Source organism: Manis javanica, chromosome 5, assembly GCF_040802235.1.
Source record: "Manis javanica isolate MJ-LG chromosome 5, MJ_LKY, whole genome shotgun sequence".
Taxonomy (NCBI): Eukaryota; Metazoa; Chordata; class Mammalia; order Pholidota; family Manidae; genus Manis; species Manis javanica.
Window position 1 is genome coordinate 48,215,534 of NC_133160.1, and position 16,914 is coordinate 48,232,447.

At 41.8% G+C, this 16,914-nt stretch overlaps 1 long non-coding RNA gene across 1 annotated transcript in view; it reads right to left on the minus strand.

Annotated features, from left to right (window-relative positions):
* Positions 1-458: 458 nt before the first annotated feature.
* LOC140849547 (uncharacterized) overlaps positions 459-16,914 on the minus strand; it is a 28,612-nt gene continuing 12,156 nt past the window's right edge. Inside the window, exons 2-4 of the long non-coding RNA XR_012131553.1 lie at positions 12,084-12,154; positions 5,027-5,097; positions 459-2,776 (exon numbers count right to left, since the gene is read on the minus strand). This is a non-coding gene — a long non-coding RNA (uncharacterized lncRNA). The remainder of the gene's footprint in view (positions 2,777-5,026; positions 5,098-12,083; positions 12,155-16,914) is intronic.

Sequence of the window (16,914 nt, forward strand, 5' to 3'; positions counted from 1 at the left end):
GAATGAGAGCCCAGAGAGTGGAATTCATCCTGAGTTCCAACCACGTGCATTGCTATCCCTCACACAGCCCACCAGAACCACTACTATCACCACTGCTGGTTCCCAGGCTGCAGGTGAAGCAGCCAAGCACTTGGCCAGGCTCACGTGACCAGCAAACGGAAGAGCTAGAACTGGTACTCAGGCTCCTCCCCATGTCACTGCCTCGCTGACCACCACACCCTTGCATAACACAGCTCACCAGAGCAGAGTTTTTAGAAAACCCTCACGAATGCGACAGAGGAGATGAGGTCTTGAGGAAGAAGGAAGAGCACCCAGTCTATGAGGGGAGACAACCCTAAACACGAGAAGCATCTCTGGGGGGTGGTGTGGGGCAGCACAGCGTGCTCCTTGGGTATTCAGGGTGTTACAAAAAACTGGAAAACCTGGACTGGATCACTGACGGAAGAACCAAGCGGCTTTCGGAGGTCTTGGAAGGTGTAGGTTTATTTCACATCAGCAGGCTCCAAGGAGAGTGATCTCCAAAGGTCTGAGCCCCAAGTGCAGCAGGGCCATGCCTCTTATATATCTATGACAAAGCTAAGGGGGGAGTCAGCACCCAGAAACTGTTGTAGTAGGAGCTATTAGGTCACTATAGGTGTGTTCAGGATGCTAGTTATATTTTAATCCATTTCTGTAAAGGTTACCCAGATACCATATTATAAATGAATGGGCTTCCGTGACTATGATTAACAAGGTGTTATGGAGTCCCTGGTGGTGGTGGTGGTGGTGGTGGTCACGGAGGTGGGGGGGACTACATTGTTACATTATTTCAATCTCAAGCACCCAAGCACCTTGTGATTCCTTTATATTCTGGAAGCCTTAACAGAAACTTTGTTTCCTTGACTTTCTTAGCTTCTTGGCTTTCTGCAAAACCCAGAGGGGGAGAGGGATTTGAGAACTCTCTGTATATTTCCTATCAGGAAGATCTTCTCACCAGGGAAACTGCTTCTGTCCAAATTTTTTCCAGTTCTCACCATAAACATCAGTAGTATTTGCTAATGATTTGAGTACCTGCGGCAAGTTCCTAAGCAAGGACAGGTGGTATTCAGGTGTGTGCTGAGTCCATCTGCCATTAAACCTCAGCAGAGCAGAGGAGAGTCTATGTTCTGCCTCCTGCTTAGTGGCTAGTATCTAGACAGCATCTGCCAGGCAGGGACACGTGAGTGACTGCTAAAGCATCTGTTCTGTGGAGTCTCTGGGAAAACCTAGTGAGCCTCTTATGAAATCATAATCATTGCCTGCTCAGGTGAAACACTTCCCCCAAATGCTGATGTTTCAAGACTTGCACTAGAGCAGAAAAGCTCAGTGCTGGGAATGATCAAGAAGAAAGACTGACTGTATGTGGGGAGGAGGGGCTTTCAGCTTCCTGCAGCATTCCGATCCCACCTGTCCTGGTTCTACTGCTCAGAGAGTACTCCTCTGCTGAACCCATGTGGCTTCCCATCTGGCAGCTGCCCCATCACAATGACCAGTGATGTGTCCGCTCTCTTCCAGGTCACAGAGAGTGCGGGGCCAGGATGAGGGTCCTGAGCACTCTGCTTCCCTTTGAAGACTTTCCAGATGCAGTGAGGGTCTGACCAGCCTTCCTCTATGATGACCTGAGGGCACCCGAGCCCCCACTAGACCACAGCAGCCTGTTAACAGATAGGGAAAATGCTCATGTGTATGCATGTGTGCAACCCCTCATCAGCACATGGCACAGCTCCTCGCCCTGTGCACATGCACTACATGTTCCTTGATTAGCACAACTAGCACCACCTGGCTCAATGAATTTCTTTGCTATCTTTAGATTTTTCTCTGAAATAGGACTTCCCTCAAATGTAGAGAAGGTAATAGCCTTGGGAGACTGTGATGCCTTGCCATTGTCTGCAGATTCAGCTTCTGTCTTTCAAGCCACAGCCACGGAAGCATCAGGTGTATCATCATTGGATTTCTGGCAGAAAATAAAGCCTGGCTGATTCTGTGTGTCAGGAAATGGTGACTGGTTTTACCAACTACATTTAATCCCTTAAATATGTTTCCTGAGAGGCTGTTTGGTCGAGAAAATTGTGAAGACAACTGAGGAGAGAAGAAAAGTACACGAAAGTGGGTGTTCACTCTGAGAGTTACAGAACATTGTGTCCAGATGCAGCTTTTATTAGTAAGAGATTAAATTTCTTCCCAGCCACTCCAATGAAATAAATGTCAAACATATAAAGAATGCCGATTTAAAGGGACACCAAATTATTAGCATCCCTACCTTGGGTCCTTATCTGTCTCAATCCTCTATCAGAAAAATCGGGTTTATGTTGAGAGCAGAACCCTAGCAGGGCAACAACATTGTAAGAGGTGCCTGGCATCCATCAGGCTTCCCATGGGGGTCCTGGGGAGAGCAAGCCAAGAAGTGGGTGAAACAGGACAGGGAAAGGGAAACCCTGCACTCAAGGGATGACCCTGGACAGTGCGTCCTACAGGGCACACTCAGCCTTGCCCACTGGTGCTCTGCAGGGTGTCCCAGCTCAGGGTCATCAAGGCTGCAGGCACAGGTGGTCTTTCATATTCCCAGAGTCAGGCTCACCACTGGCTGTAGGTAGACTGGGAGCAAGGGAAGAAGAATGCCGAGCCAGGTGCGGACAGGTAGAGCAGTGCCATCTCCAGGTGACAACGGTAGGGCAGAGGTCCTGGGCACCTGAAGGTCTCAGAGGACATCTGGTCAGCACAGCACTGCTCACACCGGGCCTCACTGGTACAGTTCACACTTGTTTGAAAGGAGGAGCTTCAATTAGATCAGAATTCAAGTGAACCGGGATTGCTCTCCCTTGCTGCCCTGAAGCTGCAAGTCAGCAGCAGACTGATAAGAAGGAGGCAGCTGCCCAGTTTCAGCCCCAGCTCCTGAAGAAGCCAGGGAACCCCAGGAGGGAAGAGGCTCCTGGCCTCGTGTCCCAGAGTTTAATACCCGTGGACAGGATGCCTGGCTGCCTCACCCTCAAATCAATGTTGCTGCTGACTTACCCACACTTCCTTTGGAGGTGGCCTCTGTCAACCAGGACATGAAGCAGAGGTCCTGGTCAGGTCAGACAGATGGAATTTTATTCCAGGTCTGTTAGGGCTGAAGCCCAGGAGACACGGATTCCAAATGCCCTGAACCATGCCCCACCAACTTCAGACTGGAGGAGGCTCATGTGGGCAGAAACCCCAAGGTCAGGGAAAGTCATGCAGGTTGTCATAAATGGTGACTGGTGCTGGGGAGAGGCAAGCGAGTTGTTAAGCAGGGATTAGGAGTGGGAGGTCTCAGAACCACAGGTCCCAGTCTTCAGCTGGTACTGAGAAAAGTTATGAGGCCACAGCGATCTGGATTTGGTCACGCTGGTCCTCATGACACTGAAGCAGCACAGTCTAAGTTCGAGTCCACCCAGGCAGGGGTGTGTGTTCCATTGTATCTCCACATACCACCTACTCCACTTGGATTTTCTGACAAATGTAACTACACAGTGATTTTTTTTTAAGACAAAAATATGTTCACAACTTAAGTGATCTTTAAATGTAGAGGTCCCTCCTTGGAAAAGTAGCCTGATGTAGAGGAAGGGGGAGGAGCCTTGGCATTAGACCTGCAATAAATTAACCATGTGACAACTCCAAGCTGAATTTCTCTTATGCACAAAATAAAGATATATTTCCCTACTTTGCAGCAATGTGCTAGCAGATGGAGGTAACACATGTGAAGCATTTTTCCCACAGGAAACACGGTTATGATTTTAGTTCTTGTCATCATTCCCTTGTCCTGGGAGGGAGGACTGCTACTCTGGATCACTCATGTCCATGACTGCAGCTGGCACCTCTCAGAGGAGTTGCTCCTGGAGTCGGGCACAGAGCTATCACGTGCTGGTCTCCATGCCCAGATCCCGCCCTTGTCATGAGGACTCTGCGCTGGGACTGCCACCAGTTCTGGCCTTGAAGCCCATGGAGCCACTGTTCATGCCACATAGTGTCTTCAGCCAGGACAAATTCAGATCATCCACTAGGCCGTGCAAGTCCTGTTTTCTCATTTCTGCTCCCTCCAATCAGTATCATTTTGTTGCCTGCACAGCCCTGGGCTACCTCTCAATTTGCAACTAAAGAATAGCAACACTGCAGAAAATAACTCAAGAACAGTGTGGGCTGGGCGGAGCCAAGATGGCAGCGTGAGTAGGACAATGGGAATCTCCTCCCAAAAACATATATATTTTTGAAAATACAACAAATACAACTAATCCTAAAAGAGAGACCAGAAGACACAGGACAACAGCCAGACTACATCCACACCTGCGAGAACACAGTGCCTGGTGAAAGGGGTAAGATACAAGCCGCAGCCAGTGGGACGTGATGCCTCTCACCCCAGCTCCCAGAAGGAGGAGAGGAGTCAGACGGGGAGGGAGAGGGAGCCCAGGACTGCTAAACACCCAGCCCTAGCCATCCGCATCAGAGCGGAAACACACAGTGCATGCGTGGGGTGCTGGAAACTAGGGAAGTGGGACAGTAAGACCTGTGAGTGGGTCCCCACAGACGGCGCATCTGAAACAAAGAAAAGCAAGTGCTTTTTGAAAGTCTTAAAGTGACAGGGACTCCACAACTGGATGGAAGCATCCCGGGTCATAGTCCAGCAGCGGAAATTCCAGGGAACTCCAGGTGCACTAACACCCTGGGCAACACATCTGAGACCCCTCACAGAGATAAACAGCCAAACAGCCCCCCATCCATTACCCCTCCAGCACACTGCCATAGCAGAGCAGCAGCCTGAGGCTGGCCACGCCCACAGCAAGGGAGCTTCTTCCAGGGCAAGATACAGAGAACCAGTCTACAGGCAATTGGGGAACACAAGCCACTAGGTGTCGAAGTTGTCCCAGTAAAGAAAGGCCAGGAGCAACTGGAAAAAGTCTAGGCTCTCCCAGCTGACAGATGAGTCAATAGCATACCACTACACCTATCAACATGAAAAGGCAAAAAAAAATTTGATCCAGACAAAACTAACCTGGACAGCTTCAAATTCTTCTACATCTTCACCTGAGAAGGAACCTGGGGAGTTAGATTTAACCAGTCTTCCTGAAAAAGAAAGAAGACAAAAGTCATAACCATGCTGATGGACTTTCAGAGAAATACGCAAGAACTAAGGAGGGAGAATACAGAAATAAAACAATATCTGGAAGGACTTCAAAGCAGAATGGACGAGATGCAAGAGACCATTAATGGACTAGAAAACAGAGAACAGGGATGCAGAGAAGCTGATGCAGAGAGAGGTAAAAGGATCTCCAAGAATGAAAGAATATTAAGAGAACTGAGTGACCAATTGAAACAGAACAATATCCTCATTATAGGGGTACCAGAAGAAGAAATGATAGAAAAAGGTATAGAAAGTGTCTTTGAAGAAATAATTGCTGAAAACTTCCCCAAACTAGGGGAGGAAATGGCCTCTCAGACCACAGAGGTACACAGCACTCCCATGACAAGGGATCCAAGGAGGGCAACACCAAGACACATAATATTGAAAATGGCAAAGATCAAGGACAGGGACAGAGTATTAAAGGCAGCCAGAGAGGAAAAAAAGGGCACCTACAAAGGAAAACCCATCAGGCTATCATCAGACTTCTCAACAGAAACCTTACAGGCCAGAAGAGAATGGTATGATATACTTAATGCAATGAAACAGAAGGGCCTTGAACCAAGAATACTGTATCGAGCATGATTATCATTTAAATATGAAGGAGGGTTAAACAATACCCACACAAGCAAAAGTTGAGGGAATTTGCCTCCCACAAACCACCTCTACAGGGCATCTTACAGGGACTGCTCTAGATGGGAGCACTCCTAAAAAGAGCACAGAACAAAACACCCAACATATGAAGAATGGAGGAGGAGTAATAAGAAGGCAGAGAAATAAAGATCATCAGACCATGTTTATAATAGCTCAATAAGCAAGTTAAGTTAGACAGTAAGGTAGTAAACAAGCTAAACTTGAACCTTTTGTAACCACAAACTTAAAGCCTGCAATGGCAATAAGTACATACCTTTCAATAATCACCATAAATGTAAAAGGACTGAATGCACCAATCAAAAGACAAAGAGTAATAGAATGGATAAAAAAGCAAGACTCATCCATATGCTGCTTACAAGAGACTCACCTCAAACCCAAAGACATGCACAGACTTAAAGTCAAGAGATGGTAAAAGATATTTCATGCAAACAACAGAGAGAAAAGAGCAGGAGTTGCAATACTAGTCTCAGACAAAACAGACTTCAAAATAAAGAAAGTAACAACAGATAAAGAAGGGCATTACATAATGATAAAGGGCTCAGTTCAACAAGAGGATATAACCATTCTAAATATATATGCACCCAATACAGGAGCACCAGCATATGTGAAGCAAATACTAACAGAACTAAAGAGGGAAATAGACTGCAATGCATTCATTGTAGGAGACTTCAACACACCACTCACCCCAAAGGATAGATCCACCGGGCAGAAAATAAGTAAAGACACACAGGCACTGAACAACACACTAGAACAGATGGACCTAATAGACATCTATAGAACTTTACATCCAAAAGCAACAGGATATACATTCTTCTCAAGTGCACATGGAACATTCTCCAGAATAGACCACATACTAGCTCACAAAAAGAGCCTCAGTAAATTCCACAATATTGAAATTCTACCAACCAATTTTTCAGACCACAAAGGTATGAAAGTAGAAATAAATTCTACAAAGAAAACAAAAAGGCTCACAAACACATGGAGGCTTAACAACATGCTACTAAATAATCAATGGATCAATGAACAAATCAAAATAGAGATCAAGGAATATATAGAAACAAATGACAACAACAACACTAAGCCCCAACTTCTGTGGGATGCAGCGAAAGCAGTCTTAAGAGGAAAGTATATAGCAATCCAGGCACACTTGAAGAAGGAAGAACAATCCCAAATGAATAGTCTAACATCACAATTATTAAAACCGGAAAAAGAAGAACAAATGAGGCCTAAAGTCAGCAGAAGGAGGGACATAATAAAGATCAGAGAAGAAATAAACAAAATTGAGAAGAATAAAACAATAGCAAAAATCAACGAAACCAAGAGCTGGTTCTTTGAGAAAATAAACAAAATAGATAAGCCTCTAGCCCAACTTATTAAGAGAAAAAGAGAGTCAACACAAATCAACATAATCAGAAATGAGAATGGAAAAATCACGACAGACTCCACAGAAATACAAAGAATTATTAAAGACTACTATGAAAACCTATATGCCAACAAGCTGGAAAACCTAGAAGAAATGGACAACTTCCTAGAAAAATACAACCTCCCAAGACTGACCAAGGAAGAAACACAAAAGTTAAACAAACCAATTACAAGCAAAGAAATTGAAACAGTAATCAAAAAACTACCCAAGAACAAACCCCGGGGCCGGACGGATTTACCTCGGAATTTGATCAGACACACAGAGAAGAAATAATACCCATTCTCCTTAAAGTGTTCCACAAAATAGAAGAAGAGGGAATACTCCCAAACTCATTCTATGAAGCCAACATCACCCTAATACCAAAACCAGGAAAAGACCCCACCAAAAAAGAAAATTACAGACCAATATCCCTGATGAATGTAGATGCAAAAATACTCAATAAAATATTAGCAAACAGAATTCAAAAGTATATCAAAAGGATCATACACCATGACCAAGTGGGGTTCATCCCAGGGATGCAAGGATGGTACAACATTCGAAAATCCATCAACATCATCCACCACATCAACAAAAAGAAAGACAAAAACCACATGATCATCTTCATAGATGCTGAAAAAGCATTTGACAAAATTCAACATCCATTCATGATAAAAACTCTCTGCAAAATGGGAATAGAGGGCAAGTACCTCAACATAATAAAGGCCATATATGATAAACCCACAGCCAGCATTATACTGAACAGCGAGAAGCTGAAAGCATTTCCACTGAGATCGGGAACCAGACAGGGATGCCCACTCTCCCCACTGTTATTTAACATAGTACTGGAGGTCCTAGCCACGGCAATCAGACAAAACAAAGAAATACAAGGAATCCAGATTGGAAAAGAAGAAGTTAAACTGTCACTATTTGCAGATGATATGATACTGTACATAAAAAACCCTAAAGACTCCACTCCAAAACTACTAGAACTGATATCGGAATACAGCAAAGTTGCAGGATACAAAATCAACACACAGTAATCTGTAGCTTTCCTATACACTAACAACGAATCAATAGAAAGAGAAATCAGGAAAACAATTCCATTCACCATTGCATCAAAAAGAATAAAATACCTAGGAATAAACCTAACCAAGGAAGTGAAAGACTTATACTCTGAAAACTACAAGTCACTCTTAAGAGAAATTAAAGGGGACACTAATAAATGGAAACTCATCCCATGCTCATGGCTAGGAAGAATTAATATCGTCAAAATGGCCATCCTGCCCAAAGCAATATACAGATTTGATGCAATCCCTCTCAAATTACCAGCAACATTCTTCAATGAATTGGAACAAATAATTCAAAAATTCATATGGAAACACCAAAGACCCCGAATAGCCAAAGCAATCCTGAAAAAGAAGAATAAAGTAGGGGGGATCTCACTCCCCAACTTCAAGCTCTACTACAAAGCCATAGTAATCAAGACAATTTGGTACTGGCACAAGAACAGAGCCACAGACCAGTGGAACAGATTAGAGACCCCAGAAATTAACCCAAACATATATGGTCAATTAATATTTGATAAAGGAGCCATGGACATACAATGGCAAAATGACAGTCTCTTCAACAGATGGTGCTGGCAAAACTGGACAGCTACATGTAGGAGAATGAAACTGGACCATTGTCTAACCCCATATACAAAGGTAAACTCAAAATGGATCAAAGACCTGAATGTAAGGCATGAAACCATTAAACTCTTGGAGAAAAACATAGGCAAAAACCTCTTAGACATAAACATGAGTGATCTCTTCTTGAACATATCTCCCCGGGCAAGGAAAACAACAGCAAAAATGAGCAAGTGGGACTACATTAAGCTGAAAAGCTTCTGTACAGCGAAAGACACCATCAATAGAACAAAAAGGAACCCTACAGTATGGGAGAATATATTTGAAAATGACAGATCCGATAAAGGCTTGACGTCCAGAATATATAAAGAGCTCACACGCCTCAACAAACAAAAAACAAATAACCCAATTAAAAAATGGGCAGAGGAACTGAACAGACAGTTCTCCAAAAAAGAGGTACAGATGGCCAAGAGACACATGAAAAGGTGCTCCACATCGCTAATTATCAGAGAAATGCAAATTAAAACTACAATGAGGTATCACCTCACACCAGTAAGGATGGCTGCCATCCAAAAGACAAACAACAACAAATGTTGGCGAGGCTGTGGAGAAAGGGGAACCCTCCTACACTGCTGGTGGGAATGTAAATTAGTTCAACCATTGTGGAAAGCAGTTTGGAGGTTCATCAAAATGCTCAAAACAGACCTACCTTTTGACCCAGGAATCCCACTCCTAGGAATTTACCCTAAGAACGCAGCAATCAAGTTTGAGAAAGACAGATGCACCCCTATGTTTATCGCAGCACTATTTACAATAGCCAAGAATTGGAAGCAACCTAAATGTCCATCGGTAGATGAATGGATAAAGAAGATGTGGTACATATACACAATGGAATACTACTCAGCCATAAGAAGTGGAAAAATCCAACCATTTGCAGCAACATGGATGGAGCTGGAGAGTATTATGCTCAGTGAAATAAGCCAAGCAGAGAAAGAGAAATACCAAATGATGTCACTCATCTGAGGAGTATAGGAACAAAGGAAAAACTGAAGGAACAAAACAGCAGTGGAATTACAGAACCCAAAAATGGACTAACAGGTACCAAAGGGAAAGGAACTGGGGAGGATGGGTGGGCAGGGAGGGATAAGGGGGGGGAAGAAAAAGGGGGTTATTAAGATTAGCATGCATGAGGGGGAGGGAGCAAGGGGAGGGTGGGCTGCACAACACAGAGAGGACAAGTAGTGACTCTACAACATTTTGCTAAGCTGATGGACAGTAACCGTAATGTGGTTGTTAGGGGGGACCTGATATAGGGGAGAGCATAGTAAACATAGTATTCTTCATGTAAGTGTAGATTAAAAATTTAAAAAAAAAAAAAAAAGAAAGAAAGAAAGAAAGAAAGAAGGAAAAGGGGGATTACTCCTTAACAGGATAAAACTATTGGTAAATCAAAGATCAACGCATGCTTTAAATATCCTTAATGTTGATCACTTAAAGGGTGTCAGATGATCAGCTATGGAGGTACTCTTTTCTGATAATATTCCTTTCTCTTAATTTAAAAAAAAAAAAAAAGCAGTTACTGTGTGCTGACCTCCAATGAGTTCTGCACAGTGGTATAGAGGGCATGTCAAAGTGTGGGCAAAGGGTCTGTTCGTTTCTATGCAGGAGATCAAGACCTAGCTTGGATACCCAGAAAATGAACTAAGATACGATATGAGGAGGAGCTTCCGGCATCAGCACTCTCTGGAGGACTTGTGCCGGGGAATATCATCAAAAAGCCTCCACAGGGATTCGGACGATGCTGCGGTTGTGGCTGCATCCAGCCCACCATCTCCTGGACTTGCCATAAGAATGAGGAGGGAGATGTCTAGGCTGGCATGTGCATACAGTGAGACAACGAATTTGACCGGATCTGTACTGTTGGAACTCAACCACGAGTTGGGAGGGGTGCAAGTTGTAGCACTCCAAAATCTCATGACTATAGACTATCTATGGTTAAAAGAACATATGGGATGTGAACAGATCCCAGAAATGGGCTGCTTTAATTTGTCTGATGGTTCAAGTACAGTTGGACAATATCCATCATATCATAGATAAATTTTCACAAATGCCTAGGGTGCCTAAATGGTTTTCTTGGCTTCACTGGAGATGGATGGTAATTATAGATTTGCTTTGTTTATGTCACCGTATTCCTATTATGTTAATATATGTGTGCAAATTAGTTAGTAGTTTAAAACCTATACATACTTAAGGTACTATACAAGAAGATATGTCAAAGAAATAATCAATCCTCCCAAGTTTCCTTCGTATGCTACATCTATAGCTTTTCTTCTTCCTTCCTAATTACAACCCTTAAATAGAATTCGTGCCTCATATCGAATTTACCGAGTATCATAATTCCTCCAGGTGGTAAAGATACCTTGAGACAAGTGCTGGGCATAGAAGCCACAGGGCATAAATCTGCAAAGAAGTAAAAAGCTAACCTTTGCAAACAATATGGCTTCTCTCTCACTTACCAACTTTACATTTCCCTGTATGGCCCCGGAAGATGACTGGTTAGCCAGAGACGGGTAAGATTCCTCAAGGGAGGAACAACCTAAGACAGGCACAGTCGCAGGGGGGCCATCAGGTGAGAATTTGGGGATCAACAGAGGTGAGGCTCAGAACCTCACCCCCCCTGCTTTGAGAGAAATCTTCTGCATCCGTGGATGTCTTGATGCCCTTGTCTAGCCTGGATTAATACTTAGTCCATAGGCACACACCTGATCATCTGATCATCTACATTTGCCTTCTTACAGCACTAAACTATGTTTTCTACCTTTATCTTGCATCTACCTACCACTTCAGCATTTTATTAAAAATAAAAATAATAATAATAGTAGGAGAAATGGGGGATCAACATATAGATCAAGTACAAAAATCAAACGAATATTCATATTTGACCTGATTGTTTATAGGTCATATTGCATGATCAAAACCAAAAGTTTCTGTGATGACTGCCCTTGTACTGTTCACCATGTAAGAATTTATTCACTATGTAAGAATTCGTTCACCATGTAAGAACTTGTTCGTTATGCTTCAGAAGATTGGAGACTGACGAGAATTAGGCTTGAGATGGATTAATGATTGTACATTGAGCGTTGACCCCCCTATACTGAATTTTATTGTTGTTAACAACCATTTGATCAATAAATATGAGAGATGCCCTCTCAAAAAAAAAAAAAAAAAATTTGATCCAGACAAAACTAACCTGGACAGCTTCAAATTCTTCTACATCTTCACCTGAGAAGGAACCTGGGGAGTTAGATTTAACCAGTCTTCCTGAAAAAGAAAGAAGACAAAAGTCATAACCATGCTGATGGACTTTCAGAGAAATACGCAAGAACTAAGGAGGGAGAATACAGAAATAAAACAATATCTGGAAGGACTTCAAAGCAGAATGGACGAGATGCAAGAGACCATTAATGGACTAGAAAACAGAGAACAGGGATGCAGAGAAGCTGATGCAGAGAGAGGTAAAAGGATCTCCAAGAATGAAAGAATATTAAGAGAACTGAGTGACCAATTGAAACAGAACAATATCCTCATTATAGGGGTACCAGAAGAAGAAATGATAGAAAAAGGTATAGAAAGTGTCTTTGAAGAAATAATTGCTGAAAACTTCCCCAAACTAGGGGAGGAAATGGCCTCTCAGACCACAGAGGTACACAGCACTCCCATGACAAGGGATCCAAGGAGGGCAACACCAAGACACATAATATTGAAAATGGCAAAGATCAAGGACAGGGACAGAGTATTAAAGGCAGCCAGAGAGGAAAAAAAGGGCACCTACAAAGGAAAACCCATCAGGCTATCATCAGACTTCTCAACAGAAACCTTACAGGCCAGAAGAGAATGGTATGATATACTTAATGCAATGAAACAGAAGGGCCTTGAACCAAGAATACTGTATCGAGCATGATTATCATTTAAATATGAAGGAGGGTTAAACAATACCCACACAAGCAAAAGTTGAGGGAATTTGCCTCCCACAAACCACCTCTACAGGGCATCTTACAGGGACTGCTCTAGATGGGAGCACTCCTAAAAAGAGCACAGAACAAAACACCCAACATATGAAGAATGGAGGAGGAGTAATAAGAAGGCAGAGAAATAAAGATCATCAGACCATGTTTATAATAGCTCAATAAGCGAGTTAAGTTAGACAGTAAGGTAGTAAACAAGCTAAACTTGAACCTTTTGTAACCACAAACTTAAAGCCTGCAATGGCAATAAGTACATACCTTTCAATAATCACCATAAATGTAAAAGGACTGAATGCACCAATCAAAAGACAAAGAGTAATAGAATGGATAAAAAAGCAAGACTCATCCATATGTTGCTTACAAGAGACTCACCTCAAACCCAAAGACATGCACAGACTTAAAGTCAAGAAATGGAAAAAGATATTTCATGCAAACAACAGAGAGAAAAGAGCAGGAGTTGCAATACTAGTCTCAGACAAAACAGACTTCAAAATAAAGAAAGTAACAACAGATAAAGAAGGGCATTACATAATGATAAAGGGCTCAGTTCAACAAGAGGATATAACCATTATAAATATATATGCACCCAATACAGGAGCACCAACATATGTGAAACAAATACTAACAGAATTAAAGGAGGAAATAAAAGGCAATGCATTCATTTTGGGAGACTTCAACACACCACTCACTCCAAAGGACAGATCCACCAGACAGAAAATAAGTAAAGACACACAGGCACTGAACAACACACTAGAATAGATGGACCTAATAGACATCTACAGAACTCTACATCCAAAAGCAACAGGATACACATTCTTCTCAAGTGCACATGGAACATTCTCCAGAATAGACCACATACTAGGCCACAAAAAGAGCCTCAGTAAATTCCAAAAGATTGAAATCCTACCAATCAACTTTTCAAACCAAAAAGGCATAAAACTAGAAATAAATTGCACAAAGAAAGCAAAAAGGCTCACAAACACATGGAGGATTAACAACATGCTCCTAAATAATTAATGGGTCAATGACCAAATTAAAATGGAGATCCAGCAATATATGGAAACAAATGACAACAACAACACAAAGCCCCAACTACTGTGGGATTGAGCAAAAGCTGTCTTAAAAGGAAAGTATATAGCAATCCAGGCCTATTTAAATAAGGAAGAACAATCCCAAATAAATGGTCTAATGTCACAATTATCGAAATTGGAAAAAGAAGAACAAATGAGGCCGAAGGTCAGCAGAAGGAGGGACATAATGGAGATCAGAGAATAAATGAGTAAAATTGAGAAGAATAAAACAATAGCAAAAATCAATGAAACCAAGAGCTGGTTCTTTGAGAAAATAAATAAAATAGATAAGCCTCTAGCCAGACTTATTAAGAGGAAAAGAGAGTCAACACACATCAACAGAATCAGAAACAAGAAAGGAAAAATCACAACAGACCCCACAGAAATACAAAGAATAATTAGAGAGTACTATGAAAACCTACATGCTAACAAGCTGGGAAACCTAGGAGAAATGGAGAACTTCCTAGAAAAATACAACCTTCTAAGACTGACCCAGAAAGAAACAGAAAATCTAAACAGACCAATTACCAGCAATGAAATTGAAGCGGTAATCAAAAAACTACCAAAGAACAAAACCACTGGGCCAGATGAATTTACCTCGGAATTTTATCAGACATACAGAGAAGACATAATACCCATTCTCCTTAATGTTTTCCAAAAAATAGAAGAGAAGGGAGTACTCCCAAACTCATTCTAGGAAGACAACAGCACCCTAATACCAAAACCAGGCAAAGACCCCACCAAAAAGGAAAACTAGAGACCAATATCCCTGATGAACGTAGATGCAAAAATACTCAATAAAATATTAGCAAACTGAATTCAAAAATACATCAAAAGGATCATGCACCACAACCAAGTGGGATTCATCCCAGGGATGCAAGGATGGTACAATATTAGAAAATCCATCAACATCATCCACCACATCAACAAAAAGAAAGACAAAAACCACATGATCATCTCCATAGATGCTGAAAAAGCATTCGAGAAAATTCAACATCCATTCATGATAAAAACTCTCAGTAAAATGGGTATAGAGGGCAAGTACCTCAACATAATAAAGGCCATATATGATAAACCCACAGCCAACATTATACTGAACAGCGAGAAGCTGATGGCGTTTCCTCTGAGATCGGGAACAAGACAGGGATGCCCACTCTCCCCACTATGTATTATTCAACATAGTACTGGAAGTCCTAGCCATGGAAATTAGACAAAACAAAGAAATACAACAAATCCAGATTGGTAAAGAAGAAGTCAAACTGTCACTATTTGCAGATGACATGGTTTTGTACATAAAAAACCCTAAAGACTCCCCTCCGAAACTACTAGAGCTAATATCAGAATTCAGCAAACTTGCAGGCTACAAAATTAACACACAGAAATCTGTAGCTTTCCTTTACACTAACAATGAACTAATAGAAAGAGAGATCAGGAAAACAATTCCATTCACAATAGCATCAAAAAGAATAAAATACCTAGGAATAAACCTAACCAAGGAAGTGAAAGACATATACCCTGAAAACTCTAAGACACTCTTAAGAGAAATTAAAGAGGTCACTAACAAATGGAAACTCATCCCATGCTCCTGGCTAGGAAGAATTAATATCATCAAAATGGCCATCCTGCCCAAAGCAATATACAGATTTGATGCAATCCCTACAAAACTACCAACAGCATTCTTCAATGAACTGGAACAAATAGTTCAAAAATTCATATGGAAACACCAAAGACCCTGAATAGATAAAGCAATCCTGAGAAGGAAGAATAAAGTGGGGGGGGATCTCACTCCCCAACTTCAAGCTCTACTACAAAGCTACAGTAATCAAGACAATTTGGTACTGGCACAAGAACAGAGCAACAGACCAATGAAACAGAATAGAGACTCCAAACATTAACCAAAACATATATGGTCAACTAATATTCGATAAAGGAGCCATGGACATACAATGGGGAAATGACAGTCTCTTCAACAGATGGTGCTGGAAAAACTGGACAGCTACACATAAGAGAAGGAAACTAGATCACTGTCTAACCCCATACACGAAAGTAAACTTGAAATGGTTCAAAGACTTGAATGGAAGTCATGAAATCATAAAACTCTTAGAAAAAAACATAGGCAAAAACCTCTTAGACATAAACATGAGTGACCTCTTCTTGAACATATCTCCCCGGGCAAGGGAAACAAAAGCAAAAATGAACAAATGGGACTATCCCAAGCTGAAAAGCTTCTCTACAGCAAAGGACAACATCAATAGAACAAAAAGGTATCCTACAGTATGGGAGAATATATTCATAAATGACAGATCCAATAAAGGGTTGACATCCAAAATATATAAAGAGCTCACACACCTCAACAAAAAAAAATGCAAATAATCCAATAAAAATGGGCAGAGGAGCTGAATAGACAGTTCTCTAAAGAAGAAATTCAGATGGCCAACAGACACATGAAAAGATGCTCCACATCGCTAATCATCAGAGAAATGCAAATTAAAACCACAATGAGATATCATCTCACACCAGTAAGGATGGCTACCATCCAAAAGACAAACAACAACAAATGTTGGCGAGGTTGTGGAGAAAGGGGAACCCTCCTACACTGCTGGTGGGAATGTAAATTAGTTCAACCATTGTGGAAAGCAATATGGAGGTTCCTCAAAATGCTCAAAATAGAAATATCGTTTGACCCAGGAATTCCACTTCTAGCAATTTACCCTAAGAATGCAGCACTCCAGTTTGAAAAAGACAGATGCACCCTTATGTTTATCGCTGCACTATTTACAATAGCCAAGATATGGAAGCAACCTAAATGTCTATCAGCAGATGAATGGATAAAGAAGATGTGGTACATATACACAATGGAATATTACTCAGCCATAAGAAAAAAACAGATCCTACCATTTGCAACAACATGGAAGGAGCTACAGGGTATTATGCTCAGTGAAATAAGCCAGGTGGAGAAAGACAAGTACCAAATGATTTCACTCAT